The 15,362-nt window shown below is 45.0% G+C and overlaps 1 long non-coding RNA gene across 1 annotated transcript; it reads right to left on the bottom strand.

The window, feature by feature from the left end:
* Positions 1 to 2,859: 2,859 nt before the first annotated feature.
* On the bottom strand, positions 2,860 to 15,137 carry LOC135975796 (uncharacterized). Its single transcript, XR_010592840.1, has 2 exons — positions 14,461 to 15,137; positions 2,860 to 9,599 (listed from the first exon to the last, which is right to left on the bottom strand). It is a non-coding gene; the product is annotated as an uncharacterized LOC135975796 (long non-coding RNA).
* Positions 15,138 to 15,362: the final 225 nt, after the last annotated feature.

Genomic DNA, 15,362 nt, shown 5'->3' with positions numbered 1-15,362 from the left:
TCAATAACTGTGGTTGAACAGCAGCAGATCTTTTAGGAATATATCCAATCTCGACTGAAGTCTTTAAGTGATGGCCAGGTCACCACATCCCTCGGTGAGTTGTTCCAGGGGTTAAGTACCCTCACTTTTAAAAAGATACACCTTATTTTCACTTTGAGATTGGCTTCAACTTTCAGTCTTTGGATCTTGTTCTGCTTTTGTCTGCTAAACTGGAGAGCCATCTAGAATCGGAGATCTTCTCCATGTGCATGAACTTAGGCACCATGATAGTCTCCCCTTACCCTCCTCTTCAATAAGCTGAATAGATTGACATCCTTAAATCTGCTACAGTAAGGCATGTTTTCCAAAACTCAAATCCATCTTTCAGCTCTTCTGTAACCCTCTCCAGCATGGTCCTCTAGTAGTGGTCTCAACAGTGCCATAAACAGAGATAAAACTCAAGTTCAGTTTGTCAGCAACAACCCATGAGTCCTTTTCAAAGACCCCCATCCGAATACAGCTGTAAATACAGCTTACAGTCTTTGTTTCTAGATGCACCATCTTGTACTTGTAGGGTTGCTTTGGGGAGGGGAGGGGGTGGGAAATACTTCTGATTTACCAAAGTTAGGAACCTTTGTTGTACTGGGCACACTCTGTGTGGTTTTACTAAGCCGGGATATGCACAGCTAAAGGCCGGTTATGTCCCCACTGTAGTCAGTAGCAAACTAGCTCTTGTTGGACCTTTGAAGATGAACACCATGGGCCAAAAGCTGCTCTCATTTACATCATTGTAAATCTTGAGTAATTCCATTAAAGTCAAAGGATGACCTATTTTATCATTGTGATATCCTTTTACATTCATATTATTATTAACCTACAGAGCACGTGTATATATATGAATATGCGTGTCTTATATATATATATATTAAATAAAATTTTGTATGTTATATTTGCACATAGTAAGTAAGCTGACGAAAAAGACCGAATAACAATGGAATTATTATTATTAGAAAGTGATATTCTGCCTCCAGGTGTTGATCAAACAAATTAGCCAAACCCTCCCCTTTTCTAGCTCTTCTTCCCTCAACCAAGAAGGGGTTTGCTATAGCAGTTCTGGAATCACCATAGAATGCAGCTCAGTGCCTCCAGTGTAGTTTTCAGGCGGGAAGCAGAAATGTAACCAGCTAAGGGCTGTTGAGTGTATATTTGTTTGCCAAGGGGCATCACCTCCCTCCTTGATTATGTCTGAGGCACATTGCATGGCAGAATTGGGAAACTTGCCCTGCCCTCCTCTTCAACCTGCTGTGTCGACAAATAAATCTTCATTCCCCAAAGCTATCAGCCTGGTACCTTTCACCAGCATTAAATTGAATAAGAAACGTAGGAGAAGAATATATTCCCAGCTAGCGCCAGTTTCCCGCACAGAGCTCTGAGACAAGGGCCCTATCCTGCTTTCTGAGGTGGATAATTCTCCTTCTGATTTCACTGTGTGCCTCATGTCCCCCTTCCCCCACCTCCCTCACACCATGGTGTCCTTGGCAGCTGCTGCTTTCTCTGTTGAATAGGTTGTCCATCCCTGCCCTTGTGTGACTGTGTGTGGAGTGAATGCAGGTCCTTTCCATCCTTTTCCTGTCGTATTTCATGGCTCTCAATGGCAGCTCGGCTGAGGAACTACAGATTTCATATCCTTTCGGACTGGAGGAAAATGGCAAGTGAAAGATTTAATATCCCACAGGGGTGGGATAGGAAGCTGGACTGGGGAGGCGATGGGGGAGGAAGAGGGAGGCTGCTTAGAGCTACAGGAGTTTTACAAGATTGGTACAAGTCAAGGCTTCTGGGAGTTGGAGAACGGTGAATTACACAAGCTGAATTCCAGGTGCAGCTCCGAACGGGGTCCTTCCTCCTCAATTTCCCCAGATAATGCGGGATCTGAGCATCAGAGAAGGCAGCTCCCATTTGACTTAGTGGCGGATTGCAACGATTCACATGACAAAGCACTTCCTGATGGACAATAAAATCCCTCAATCAAATCAGCAGCTTGGAAGCTGCTGCCTTGCAGGGGCCATTTTGCTCATAAGCCAAGGCCATGCTCCCATTGGAATCAATGGCCAACTTCTCCTCTTGGGCATTCAGTGGGAGCAAGACTAGACTCTTAGTCCCAACGGGCCAGAGAATGACTTGGTCTGTGTATGGGGCATAAGGAAGCTGCTTTGCTCCCTTGCATGTGGCTTTCTGCACCCGGGCTGTGCAGAGTCACTACCTCCACCCACTCATGGCTGCCCATTGTCGGAGTTATGCCAACTGATTGGGAAGATTATACTGCAACAAGACCTGTCACAGTTTATTTCCCTCCCTGAACCGAGGAGATGGTGAGGGTGAATATGACTCCCTGAGTCAACAGTCTCCCTGCCAGACTGCTCCAGGGTCAGCCCAACATTGCACTGCCCCTTGCTATGGGAGAGATCTCAACGTGATGCCCTACCCCCATATGTGGCACCAGCCCTCAGGAGCCCAGTATCTGAGATCAGAAGAGGAGACCAGTTTCCACTCACTCCGTGATGTTTTTTTCTTCTTCTAACAATCAAAAGACCACGGTCGTCATTAGAGCCAATGACAAGGAAAATGGGCAGGATGGTGGAATTATGAGAATGATTTTGATTTTTTTTTCCAATTTACAAATTTCATCTCCCGGCTAAAATAATAAAAAAAAAATGCTGTCACCTCTAGTTATTTGGGAACCCACAGAAATGAAAAAGGAATGAGGAGAGATGTGGGGGGGGGGAACCCTGACATTTTGCAAATGTGAAGATGGAGGATTTCATGAAGTAAATGAAAACAATTTGGCGCAATTCGGAAAGAAAAACAAAGAGGCTGCAAATCTTTTGTACAAATGGGCACATTTCAATACTAAACCTTACAAATTTCTGCCTTGCCCTTAAGAATCTCTCCCCCATCCCCATCCCCCACTCATGTGTATGATGTGGAGCTCTATGGTTAGGGTTAGTTACTAGACTGTTCCCGTTGAAGCTGTATGGTTTTGCCATTTAGTCCTTTTTCATCTGGCCTTATGATGTGAGACATCAGATGCTAGAGCAGAAGTTATTCAATCATAATGACAGAGACACTCTTCTGGATTTTAAAAAAAAGTTCAGGAGTACTTGTGGCACCTTAGAGACTAACAAATTTATTAGAGCATAAGCTTTCGTGGGCTACAACCCACTTTCTTCGGATGCATATAGAGTGCCATCTGCTTGCATTTGGAAAGGAAGATGATGTCTGTCTGTATCTGTATGAGTTTTTTCATGAAGTTGATGGATTTTTAAAATCTTCCATTGGGTAAATATAGGTGATCCCCATGTAATCGCGATTGAATAGATATGTGGATAGTTCATGTTTGTCTCTACACTGGCACAAAGCAAATATGGCAAAATACGCCAGGAAAGGCTGTTCTCGGGAGATTCCTGGTTCGGTTCTGTACACTCAGGAGAGAAGGGTTCACATTTTGGGGTGTTTCTCTAATCAGACCTGGCTGAGAGCACCTGCCACTCCTATTGACGTCAACCCACTTACTGTTTCGTCACTGGACTCATTCCATCCTCTCCTGTGCTGTCCAGGGTTAGGAGGGCTCTTGTTCCGCTCTCCTCTTCCCAGGGTTAGGGGATCTCACAGCAGCCGTCCGTCAAGGCCCATATATTTCAAGAGCGCTTACTGTATCACGGATGCTACGGTTTCTGTACTGCGCAGGCCAGTCCTCTCTGCTTGCTGACAACGTTCACTTCTACAAGGAGAGGGGGGGGAAATCCAACTGGCATGTCAGGCATCTCTGAGGAGAGGGCTCCTAACTGCTCCCGCAGAGCTTGAAGAAAGAGTTTTGACGGATTTACACAAGAAAATGGTTGCGAAGGGATTGATAAACACACAGAGAGATCTAACTAGTGTGTCCCATCACTCTGAATAGCCTATCATAGCGAAAGTGCTGCAGGGCAGTGTCGGGAACAATTTGTTGACGTGAGCTCACGTCTCCAGGAGAGACTCGTGCTGTTTCGGAGAAGGGACCGTCCAGAAAAGGTTGCTGTGAAGAATACAGCAGCGTTGGAGTTGGGGGTGTCGGTCAGACGACCACCACTGCTTTCCAAGGTCTGAGCTGGGAGGATCCCAGCTGGGACTCCAGCAGCGATGTCCACATAAGCTTTGCCCCATTGGTGTCAGCATCTGCAAAGCAGAGCTACATTAACGCTAGTTGGAACTCCAGTCCTGGGAGATTCCACACAGCAGTGCTTGTAGTTTCCTAGCTCAGGCCAGAAAATTCGGAGCAGGGATTTAAACCTGGGCCTATAGATCATTCTCTCTCTCTAGGAAACGTTCCACTTTATAGAAATAATTCAATATTCATTGGGCCCAAGAGTGTGTGAGACTGATGCTAGACTGGGAGTTGGGGCATTTGCCTGGGATGGGGAAGACCTAGGTGCAAGCTCTTGCCTGAATTAGGCAAAGCAGGGACTTAAATGTGGTCTCCCAGGTAAGTGCCAGGCTATTAGATATCTGGTGGGGAGGAGTCTCTCTCTCTCTCTCTCTTTCTAGTTTTGTCTAGAAATTCCATCCTGGACTAGATAAACCTTCCCGGCAAAAAAATTCATTGAAAGCGACACATTTCTGTGAAACTTTTTGGTTTTGACAGAAAAAAGTTGGGTTGAAAATGTTTGCAACCAGTCCACTCACAACACTAGTTGGGGCGCTAATGGGGCGAGCTTCCATGCAGCAGTCCCTGGTCTGTGTCAGCTGGGAGCGGCATGTGATGTAAGTGCAGCTGATCATTGCATAACTGAACTTTGTCAATGCCCCGGCCCCAAGATAATGTCCATCACTAACTAACTGTGAAGTGATTCATGAAAGAAACAAACCTCACAAAATTATGGCTCGATGGGTGAAATAAATAAATATAGACCCAAACCTGAAGCCCATAGTCAGTCCTTTCTCAAGACAGACTCTATATTAAGGTAAAAGAACTGACGGTTGTATTTGCGTGTGTCTTGCCTGGTGCATATGCAGAACTAATTAAATGATGCATAAGTGTCCTGTCCTGACTTGCATTGGGTTTCATGTAAAATGTAGTATGGATTATTTGGAAGGCTGTCACGGTAGTTGTTCCAAACTATGGATATGGAACCAGGAGGGGATCTTCCCTGGACAATACTCCTTTGGCTATAAAATGTGCCCTTTCATGATAGAACCCACTGATGGGAGGAATGTATCGTTTTCTGAATTTGGTTCCGTTTCATTTTGTTTGGGGTGTTGCTGTGCCAAAGGATTGGCAAGGGTGAAAAGGTGCCAGTTCCAACTGCATTAATTTCAATTTTGCAATTAATTAGCACTGCCTAATAGCACACTAGGCGAGTGTGTCTTGGGGTAGATGATTTGGCTTGGATCCAATGAGAATTGACGTGACTCTTAGACTGACCTTTGAACAGAACCTGAAACGTCAACGGAAGCTTTTCCGAAGTTCAAAAATGTTTAATTTCAAAATAAGGTCAAGTGTGGCCGTAATTCCTGGTTTGTTATGGAAATGAAAAAACACCATTAAAAAGGCTGTTTTCCCACTATTCCCAACGTGATCCAAATGCAGCGGAAAGCCTGTCCTTGTGAAATCGCAAATTTGGCATCCAGATAGGCTCTAGATAAACACACAAATTGTAGAATTGGTCCAAACATTGAAATTAGAGTTAAAGCATGAGACGCTTGAGTGGTGCATCCTCAAATCAGGTTTTTCGTGTTTTTTTCAGGCTGCATAACAATCTCCACTCCCAAATTGGACAAAAGTGTCCAGGCTGGGATGAATCTGGGGTAAATTTAAGCCAAACCTAAGCCAAATTTTGGCTGAACATGGGCTAAATTTCAGCCAAGTCTGATTCAGTTTTGAGGTGAGCCTGAGCAGGGTTTTGGATGAACATTGGCCAGCTTATGGTTTTGGTGAGAACCATGAAAAACTCATTGGTTGAGAATGGTATATCTGCAAACCAAATTCAGACTGGCCAAGGGACTCCCAGAATATCCCCAGGGCATTTTCTTCCTTGCCCATCACAAAGCTAAGGAGGATAGCGCCGCCTTGGTGTTGAGGGGAGAAGTTTCTCTAAAAATACAGCACAATTCCTCTTTACCCACATGCTAACCTTGATGCTTCCCAGTTGTTCCTGAAGCTGAGGTTCCTGGCATATTACAGTCTCAGAAAGACCTGGGATCGTATCCATGGCTTCTAAAATCTGTCTGTGGAAATGTGGAAAGGAAAAGTCCAGTTTCCAGACTGTTATCGTACCCTGATCTTAGTATCTCTTCTCTGTGCCTTCACTAGCCAGGTTGACCACACATTATTCCTGAGAGCAGAAGCTATATGAAAGATTATCAGGGGTTGGGGGATGATCAACGAATATTTCCTGGTAAGTCTCAATATAAAAACCAAAATGTATTTGGAAAAGGAGAGTCTGTGAGCACCTTCAGCTGAGGACTGATAGGGTGGCTGGGGTCCCTCCCTGGCTCTGCCACTATTTCACTCTGTGTCCTTGGGCAAGTCAATTAACAGCCTTGTGCCTCAATTTACCCATCTGTAGGGAGACATGAATACCATCTCGATTAACAAATGTTTGTGTTGTGCTTTGATGCTCTCAGATGGAAGATGTTATATAAGTATAAAAGAAAACAATAGACATCCAGGCCAAGATTTTCACAGCTACCTAAGAGAGTTGGACATCCATTTCTCATTCGTTTTCATGGGAAGTGGGTGTCCAGATCTTTGAAAATCTTAACCTAAAATACATATCTATAAGGTGAAACAAACACAAGATGGGGAAGGATATCTGTGCACCAAAGAAGTATTCTTACCCTCCAGCAGTATCCACCAATAGGATGGCAGGGCTCTTTGTCACTAGATCTATTAGTCTTATAAGGCTGGAGTGACTCATTCCCCAGTGACAACATTTTCTGATGTCTTGGTAAATAAGATGTGTGTGTGTCTATTACATTTTAGATAACAAGACTAACAAATTGAGATTAGCCATGCAGGCCTGGCACGCATACACCAGGGCCTGAGTTGATTTATCTTGATGTTTGGTTGAATTCCATGCATTTTGGGTCCCTTCTGTAACCTTTTCACCTCGTTCTTTTTTAAGGTGGCTGACTGGCTGTTATAATTTATCATGAATGCATCTCACTTCAGTCCTGGCTCCTCTGACGGAAGGAACAGCCGGTCTCCGGGAGGTCAAAGACATTATTCTCCCTTCGTCTTTCTCAATTTCCAGCACAGATTTGTCACTTTGAAAAAGCATGAATTCTGGATTTGATGCACTTTAATTGATTTCACCCTCAACAAGTCCGACTGTCCATCAACCTTCCCCTTTTCTTTTCTTTCTCTCCCCCCTCCCATTTCTTTCCTCCATCCTTCAATTTATGGTTAAGGTTTTCAGCCACTTGTGTGCAGAAGCTGCCCTGAAAACCGTGACTCCTCAGTGCCAAATGTCGATAGCCGTTTCACTCTTGTTTCTTTGACCTTCCTGTTGACCTTTAGGTGTTGAGAGAGAAAGAAAAGTCTTATGGGACACTTCCACAGTTCCACCCATGGAGTCCTGCTCCTACCCTCGTCAGTGAAAACAGCTCCTGGAGGTCAGTGAAGATTGGCTGATGGGCTGTTTGAATGGTGTAGGTGGGAGCAGTATAATAAAAGTTGCCCAGAGATGGACATGTAGAGAAGAACAATCGTATCAACCCTTGATAAATGAACAAAAGATACTTATCACAGTTTGCTGCAGAACCCTGGCTGGGACTGAACATAGTAAATGGCCTTCCTTCCTCCTACAAAAAGGGGTGTAGTGATCTCCTGATGAGAATAAAGTTCTCCTTTCCATCTTGTTGGTATGTCAATGTAGAAAATCCAGCTGCCTGGGACGTCCTTTGTCAGAATCTTTGGATATTTTGTTTCAGCCCCGGAAACAGAAGGTGGGACCCACTAGATTGACACCTTTCAATACTGCTTTCCAGTGAAGAACCCTAAAAGCCAGGGACTGAGATGGGCAGAATGTGAGGGAACCCACCTCTTTGGCCTAGGCTACTCCACGCAATCTTGGAACAAGGAACTGCTGTCCATGGTCCTGTGTAAATGTAGGTGTGTTTTCTAAAGCAAGTGCTCTACTTTTGGGGCTCTTGGAAGGCTGAGAGACCTGCCCTCATCAATGAAAGTACACTGAAAGTCATTGCTGCATAAGTTCATGAGGCACACCGATTCTTTGCTGTTCTGCACCCTAGATATATAGAGTGCTCAGTACAGATTAGTATATGGGGCATCCATTAAAATCAGTGGGCCAGATGCTAGGCTTCTTATGCAGGCATAACTTCCACTGAACTCACTGGGAATTTTGTCTGAGTTAGGAGTCCAGGACTAAGACATTCCCTGCACATAAAAAATGGAGTTCGGTTGATCAATCTGGATTATTTTCTGAACATAATCGATACCTTTGACAGGTGAAGAAGAAATCTGTGCACTGGACCGTCACTATTGGGATGTGGATTAAATTCCTCCCTGGAAGACCTACTTGAAATGAGTTCTTCTGGGCATCAGCCTTTTCCTGGTGTGTTAGATCCCTGCTTGGAGCCCTAGTGTGAAATATGTTTGGGTGAGTCTCAATCTATTTCCTTGTGGGTGTACCCCTTCCTACAGCCACCTTATGGGAAATAAACTCAGCTGAATATCAGCTTGCCTGCTGGTCAAGGAAGATTTCCTTACCCCTTCCACTTCTGTCCTGTCACCATGGCCAGAAGCTGTGAAATGAGGGACTGGCCGAAATTAACAGCTTTGTTCTACCCTTACATTCATGCACCTCAGTAGCCACAGGTAGTCTTGGTGGAGCCATGTCTATAAAATCTTGGATTAAAAGGTGTTTTGCAGATGTGTGGAATCTCAGACACAGGCCTGCTTTCCATAATTAGCATCCATTACCTTTCAGACGAGACCTCTCTCATCCCCAGAATTCATTGCCTTATGTGAAAGATCTATGACTTCTCTAAGGAAAGAGCATAGACACAAATCCCCAGGCTCGCTGGCCCAATGTATGTTTAGACAAAGGGAGAGAGCTCCAACAGGAGAGATTCACTTGCTTAGGAGAATAAGGCAGAGCAGGGACTTGAACCTGGATCTGCTATATCCCACATGAGTGCCCTACCAGCTGAGCCAGTGGCTATTCTGGCATAAGACTTTTATATATATATATATGCTCTTCTGTGTAAGCTCAAAAGCTTGTCTTTGTCTTTCTCACCAAGAGAAGGTGGTCCAATAAAAGATATTACCTCCCCAACCTTGTCTCTCTAATATCCTGGGACTGACATGGCTAGTACAACATTGGAAGATAACCTTAGAGTGCAGTCAGCCATCCCTCCCTGACTCCTGATTCCAGGCCAGGATTTAAAGAGGCACAGGCCATGTTAGTCCGCCTGGAATGTAAAGTGCCAGAGAAAAACCAAGTGGCATCTCTGTGTCCGGCAGCCTCAACACAAAATCCACTTTGTGTCTTCCTATGAAATCGTCCTCCTGCCGGCGAGTCGCCCAGAGCACACCTCCATCATCTTAACTGTTCTTTTCACTGAAATTAGAAAAGAAATAAAGTAGACACCCATCCAATTGTGTGACCCCCAGAGTTTCCTACATCCCTTCCCACATCACTCCAATAGAGCTTACATTGCGGCTGTGATTGGTGGGTGTAGCAGAATGGAAAACTTAGTGAGCGCTATATCTAAGAGCACACTCAGGTCCCCCCTTTGGGTTTCCTTTGATGTGCAGTTGTGGCCAGCCAGGCAGCAATAAGTGGAGCACATTAGATGACAGTCAGACGCTCGGTCTGTACACAGTGCGAGGATTCATGAACATTTCATGCCCAAATCAAATCCATGTTGCCATCACACCTAGATGCACATGATATTGGCTGGCTGCAGAGCTGGGCTCTGAGATGACGGAGAGAGCCGACACAGTGGCAGGTTTTTCACATTCCGCTTGTGGCTACATCAAAAAGATTTTAACAGGTTTTTAATGCCGGGAGAAGGGTAGGTCCCTTGTGGGAGGGGGAGAAGGAATGGAGGTTACGGTTGGGTCCTGAGGCGGTGCTAATGTAGGTCTTTTCATTGCACTGTCTATGGCATCCTTACCACTGATAGGCTGTCTGTGATTTATCCCGCCCCTTGTCTCTTTCACCCTGCCCAATCCATGGTAAGATTCACAAATGTTTTTTTGCATCCCCCATTTTCTACTTCAGGATCCCATCAGGACCAAGCACTGTTAAGAGTCTTAAACTTCAGATATCAGGCTAGCTTTCCGAACAAAGGTTATTAAAAATATATGAATAAATAATACATTGAAAACATTTCTTCGGAGGGTCCATTATTTCCTGTTCCAATGAACTCTCTGGTGTAATCCTTCTAATTCTCTCTATCCCCTGGCTCCGACGTGCAGAGTAGCTCTATTTTAGAAAGCAGTGTTTGCAAAGATGCCAGGATGTGGTATGATGTTCAAAATCACTCTGCCTGCTGTTGCTGTATCTGTGCGACCATCTAGGCCTGTCAGTTGTTTATGTTTTGGCTTTGTGCTGTTCAGGAGATTGGGGATCAGGCCTTCAGGGGTCCAGGCTCTGCCAATGACTTGCTGCAGGCCCTGGGCAAATCACTTAGCTTCATGTAAAATGCAGACATTAACACTTCTCTACCTCACAAAGGTGTTCTGAATCCATGTCTGCAAAGTGCTTTGAGATCCCTCAGGTGAAAATTGCTCTGTAATTCTACAGTATTATTAAATATTAACATCTTGCCTACTGAAGGCCCCAAAGTATCAATTCTCTAATCAAGCACATGTCTCATTTTGCCCCATGCACTGTGAATCTCATTTATTAACAATGAAAATATACAATTATATATAATCCCAGCAGGAGTTAGGATTGTTGACTCTCTTTCTGCATGAATTTAGCTTTAGAAATAACCAATGTGATATAATCATACTTAAAATGTATTCATAGATTGTAGTACCAGAAGAGACAATTAGATCATCTAATCTGAGCTCCTGTATAGCACAAGCCATTACATTTCACCCAGTTACTCCTGTATTGACCCCAGTAACTTGTGTTTGACTAAAGCGGACCTTAATGAAGTAGTGAAGATTAATTGGCAGGCACCAGATTGGTTTCAAATCTGATTGTTGCCCCAAATGTCACAACCAGAATCCTTCCAGCATTTAACACAGTCCTGCAAAAATCATCTGGAAGCTTTAGTAGCCCAGGCACAAAATCAACTTGCCCATCAAATACAACTGAACCAGTTGTATTTCTGGGGTCCACTTCCCTTGTTCCAGGGCTCCAATTGGGATTAGTTGTGTCCTACAGGGGAAAAAATCCTTTCCAGCTACAACAAATACTTCCAGGGATCATTTCCAGTGCCCCTTTTCTCGCTTCCTCCTCAGCCCTTACAAAGCTGCCTTCTTCCCAGCTGGTTAGCCCGCCATTAGCATACAGTGCCATCGTGATAAAATTAATGATATTTTACTCTCTCATCTGAAAAAATAGTTGCCCCAGGTGAATAGCTGAGTGGAATTTTCTACTTCAGGAAAGGGAAAAAAAAATGGAAAATCCTGATAAACTGCAGTTATTCAAATTCTTGGGATACATATGAAATATATGGATAACTGAAATGTTGGCTAAATGATATTAATGTCTATATCTATTTTGGATTCTGATGATAACAATGGTTATTAATTATAATTAATGGGCCAAAGCTGGAGTTTGATGGTCAGGCCCCAATCCTGCAACTGACTGTGTCCGGGCAGACTCCTGCTCCCAGGAGGGAACCTCCGGATGTCCGAGGGATTCCACAGCGATTCTGTCAGCCCACCAGCCCACACAGCCATAGGACTGGGGCCTCCATTTATACTTGGTCTTTCCTCAGGCCAAACTCTCGTTGGTTTAAATGGAGTAAAGGCTTCCGGCTTTGGACCAATGGGCTTTCCGTAGTGTGGAAATGTTCCAGGGTTGGGGTAAGGCCAGTCATAGAACAAGGGGTCAGATGGGAAGTTTGGATTTGGATCTAGGTTCGAGCTTCCCTATAGTTCTGACCCTTCATACTTAGCACAGAGCACTTCTCATCTCTAAGGCACTGGCCCAGTATGTTCAACCCGTTGTCTAGACTTACGCACCTCGGTGAGGTATGGACCTGAGCCAGCTCTCATTGGCTAGCTGTAACTTGTGACATGGGACATTCCTTCCCGCAAGGCTGCCCAAAATCCAGTGGGTTTAAACGTAATGTAAAGTCATCTCTGCCTCTTCTCCACCTGAGCCTTTGTCTCGCAGGGTGTAGCCCCAAGCGTAGGTGCTGAAACTAGAGATGCTGCCGCACCCCCAGGCTTGAAGTGGTTTCCATCATACCCAGGGTTTATAGTTTGATTCAATGGCTCTCAGCCCCCCCCACCCCCCGCACTATGCACACTGTTCCAGCCCCCCTGCCCCCAAGCACCCCCAGTCAGTCCCTCTCAGTGGAGCTGCAGTGACTTGCATCAGCCCTATAGGATGTGATGGAAACTGAAGGGTCTCGGCGCCTGGCACAAGGCGCTCAGCACTTCAAAGGGCGAGATCTGTGAGACTGTCAGGGAAAAACAAAAGGTTATCCCCAAAAACATGCCCCTTGTTGCTCTATCTCCAAAGTTCAGTTCTCTGCCAGTCTTCCCCTCCCCCCGCCAACATCTTGTGAAAAGAAATGTACAGGCCAAGTGCCCCAAGCTGAGTGGAGAAGTGCAGCAGCCAGCAGGACTCTGACCTTCCTGTTGTAGGTAACAAATTGGATGGCATGTAAGCTACAGATGCCTGAGGAGAGAGGAAGAGAAGGGGGGGGCAGGACGAATGAATGGGGTTAGAGTTACAAAGCCAGCATCTGTTACTTAGGGTATCAGCCACACAGCTGTATCCATCCCGCTGCAGGAAACGGGGCTGGCTTAGGGGCAGATGGAGGAGAATGGTTTCGGGTCAGCAGAGGACAGAGGTAAGAACGTGTGTGTTTCTGAGTGTGACTATCGAAGCAGATGAATATGAGAGAAAGTTGTGGGCAGAAAAATGGAAAGACAAGAGCATTTCCTATATGTTTGGCTTCTAATACTGTAGGTATTTGCTAAGGGCCAGACTGAGAGAACTCTTACTCCCACTGCATAGAACTTTGCACCATGAAAAGTCCCATTGAGTTCACTAGACACTTTTGAAAATCCCATTAGGCAACTATCTGCATCTTCAGGTATCTAAATCCCTTTAAAAATGTGGCCCTATGGTATTTCTTATGTGTGAGTAAGAGGATCACACTATGGCCCACAATTATTAGTGCCAAGTTAAAGGTGAGAATTTTGCAGGAAGCTGTGGAGTAACTATTCAAAGCACAGTCCTAACAGCTTGACTGATAGTAATAAAGTACGAGTATATCATGGTACTCAAAGTTTACACCTCTCTGTTACTTTACAGTGCTTTTTGCTTTCAGAAGGGGTGGGGTAAGGAGAGCTTAGCGGGACCTGAGAAGTAAAAGTGAATGCCAAACCCCAAGAAACCCTACCTTTCGGAGTGTACAGATCAAGTTTCAGATCAATGAAGACCTAATTAGGTTATGGTGACCTTCCAAAACTACCTTTCAATGAGGCACTGTGGGTAGTGAGATGTTGATAACAGAACAAGCAAGGCATTTCAGGATTGGCTAAAATAGAATCTTGCATGTCTTCCTGTCACCCACAAATGTCTCCTGCCCCGATTCCCAGAGGCTGTAGGGATCAATGTTTCAAAGGTGCAAATGGCAATCGGGATCCCTTAGTTCTTACCCCATCCACTGGACATTTCCTACTCTGTGTCTTTATTTTGCCTCTGATAGGAGCTATAGACAAGGATCTTACAGTTGCTCCCATTGTAAATGTCTCTCTCTCTCTTTCCTTGTCCTTTGGAATACTCCCTGTTTTCTAGCCAGCCCACCTGAGCCTTGAATATTTCATAAATCTCCTTGAAATATCCCTGGTTACAAATGGCCTGTGTCCGTGGTTGATATGCAGCAGTAATGCAAGGTTAATACCTAATTAGTTCATGGGGCCATTTAACATTTCATGGATATTCAGTAACAAAAGCAACAATAAACAAGTTGAATTCCTGGGTCTTAATCTGGGGTTGGGGGGGAGGGGAATGACAAGAACCTGAAAATGCAGGAATTATTCAGTGCAACAGGAAAGTTTAGTCCCTTTTCTCATGTCAGCTGCTGTAGTGTCCTCAGAGCTTCAAGGGAAATATAACCTCCCTCCCTTCCTTTCTTTGGTGTTTTTTTTCCTCCCAGCCCTGACGTTTGTACAGGAAAATTCTCATTTCTGTGACACACTTTAAATAGCTCCTCTATATTGTTCCCCTCCTCCAGCCCCTACTCACCCCGACCCCATTTTCTGACATCCAGCCATACCTGATCAATTGTATCCTGAGCAGCTGGATGTGATCAGAGCTGGCCTTCCACCTCTTGGGATGGCTAGCATATGGGCCTGCGGGCCCCAGCCATTACATGCGTGATCACTGAGCCTGCCTGCCTGTGGCGACGGAGTTTTTCCCTCTCTCAAGCAATCGCAGATAAACCCTCCTGATGAGTAACAGGAAAGCAAACAGGCCCTTTGGCTCTGTAGGCAGCGAGAAGGAAAAAGAAAAAAAACCAAACCCAACAACAAAATCCTCGCTGTGTTTAGGCAGCACATGCAGCGCTTGGCGGATGCCTTCAGGAAGAGGGATGGCTTCTGTGCCTTCAGTCAGCCACTGGGCTATCTAAAAGCAGAAATGGTGCATTTCAGAATGGCTAGCCCCCAGACACTGGCATGAGGGCTCCAGGGAAGGGGATTGAAGGAAAATAACCCTAGATCCCCCACAGACCAGCATTTGGATGGAGGTTTGAAGAAGGCTCGGTCACAGTCCTAGATCATCCAGCACTGGGATGGAGGCTGCAAGGATACAGGGTGATCCTCTCTCTCAGAAGTTGGGCCAAGGGATAAAGCTTGGCTTCAGGCCCCGTGCCAGTCAGACGGCAGGAGAGCTGACTGGGAACGTTTTCCCAGCCTGTAAGAATTTTTCAGAGCTGGAATTTTTTCCTCCCAATCCCAAATCAGGACAAAAAGACAAAATCATGAAAGTTTCACACACCAAAAATCTGAAAAAAAAATTTGGATTGGCTCAATTGAACTGTTTAGCTTTGGTCGAGACTTTTTACAATAAATTAACTTAAATCTTTACGTGAAAATTTGTTTTGACCCCCAAACCAGAACTTTTTCATTTCGGAGAGTGGGTCTGGCTGTAGGAAAGGAACACCCTGCTTTCCACATG

This window comes from Chrysemys picta, chromosome 15, assembly GCF_011386835.1.
Source record: "Chrysemys picta bellii isolate R12L10 chromosome 15, ASM1138683v2, whole genome shotgun sequence".
In the NCBI taxonomy this organism is placed as follows: Eukaryota; Metazoa; Chordata; order Testudines; family Emydidae; genus Chrysemys; species Chrysemys picta.
This window is presented reverse-complemented; position numbering and strand designations above follow the sequence as displayed.